This window comes from Geotrypetes seraphini, chromosome 8, assembly GCF_902459505.1.
Source record: "Geotrypetes seraphini chromosome 8, aGeoSer1.1, whole genome shotgun sequence".
NCBI classification, from domain to species: Eukaryota; Metazoa; Chordata; class Amphibia; order Gymnophiona; family Dermophiidae; genus Geotrypetes; species Geotrypetes seraphini.
This window is the reverse complement of record NC_047091.1, coordinates 94186803-94188802: the sequence shown is the minus strand read 5'-3', so window position 1 is coordinate 94188802 and position 2000 is coordinate 94186803.

The following is a 2000-nucleotide window of genomic DNA, read 5'->3' as shown; positions in this document are numbered from 1 at the left end:
GTGTGCAGTGATTTATGTGCTCAAGACTTTGGTTTATAACTGTCATGGGGTAATTTTGAAAAGCTTTCATGTGTAAAGCATGCATTATATGCAGAATAGGGCTGTTTTAAATTGTTGTGGCTGAATACTCATGTAAAATGTAGATGCATAGAAAGTGCCTACTTTCAAGTAAATTATATGTGGGCAGTTCCAGGATGTAGATGAGGCCAAGATCTGATGTAGGTACATATTCCCCCTAATTCTAGATATAGTGTGCACATTTGGGCCAAATTGTGTGTGCAATTTAATTGCTTAACGAGACAATTAGTAATAATGGGTGCTAAAAATCATTGGCAATAATTGGAATTTACATGCACATCTTGATAGATGCTATCCAAAAGGGGCATGGCCATGCGAAGAGCATGGGCAGATCAAGGATGTTTCTAGGATTTGCAAGCAGTGTTATAGAATTCAGGGGATCCATGCCTAATTTAGGCACGTGAATTTACACTAGGGTTCAGTTGGTGTAAATCCTTGCACCCAAAATTGGGCATGGATCCAAGCACTATTCTATAAACAGCACCCAACTTTGAGTGCTGTTTATAGAATAGGGCTTTGCGCATTTTAGTTTTTGTGCCCAAATTTGGTGCCATTTGCTGATTGAATCAATTATATAAATATATACATTAGGGCTGAACATGTTAATAACACAATTAATGTGTTAAATGTTTAACGTATGTTAAAAATGTTGACACAAGTTAACGCAGCTTTCTCCCTCTAAGCATTTTTGTGCCAGTACAGGGAGAGCTTGTGGCGGCAGCTTGGGGGCCTGTTCCCCGATGGTAGCAACAGTGGCTTGGGGGAGGACAGGGAGAAAGAAAGAAAGGGGGCAGGCAGGGAAACAAAAGGAAAGAAAAAAAAACAGAAAAAAAGAAAAGGGGCATGAAGAGAGAAAAAAAAGAAAGGGAGGCAGGGAGAAAGGAAGAAAAAGTTGGGGGAGGGAATGAGGTCTGGAGGAGAAGAAGCATAAAGGCTGAAAGAAGGGAAGAAAGATTGGATGCACAGTCAGAAGAAGAAGAAGAAAGTGCAACCAGAGATTTTGAAATCTCCAGACAACAAAGGTAGGAAAAATGATTTTATTTTAAATTTAGTGATCAAAATGTGTCTGAATTTATATCTGCTGTCTATATTTTATACTATGGTCCCCTTTTACTAAACCACAATACTGTTTTTTAGCACAGGGAGCCTATGAGCGTCGAGAGCAGCCCTGGGCATTCAGCGCAGCTCCCTGCACTAAAAACTGCTATCGTGGTTTAGTAAAAAGGGAGGGGGGTATATTTGTCTATTTTTGTATGGTTGTTACTGAGGTGCATAGAGTCATCTGTCTTGACCTTTTTGAAAAAACCCCGGAATAGGAATGATAATTAACATTTTGTATGTGTACAGTGTGCTTTGTTTAAAAAAAATTTTTTTTTAAATATCTTTATTCATTTTTAACACTTTCATTAAGTGAATACAAGAAAAATTCATTTTACACTTTATACATCACTTAAAATCCTTACAATATATAAATAGATCAACACATTTTTCCCATCAAAAATTATTATATAGTTATTAATGAAATATATTCATATCCTTCAAAAAGTGCAAATAGCATATTTTTCATCTTTATAAGGAAATAGTAAGCACCTATATAAATATTTAATTATTCAAAACCCAAACCAATCCAACCCACCCCATCAATCAATAAAAAAAATTCAAAAATTAAGTTCAAAGAAAAATCAACCCCCTCCCCTCCCCCTGGATGTGCATTTGATATATCAACAAATTCAAAACTATAATAATTCTACAAACGACATCAATGGGCCTCATATTAATTTAAAAATTTTTATATTCCCTGACAAATCAGCTTTCATTTTCTCATATTTATAAATTAAACATAAATTTGCCCACCAGAATGTGAAATTTAGACGGTCCCAATTTTTCCAGTTTCGCATAATCAATTGTATAGCTGTACCTGT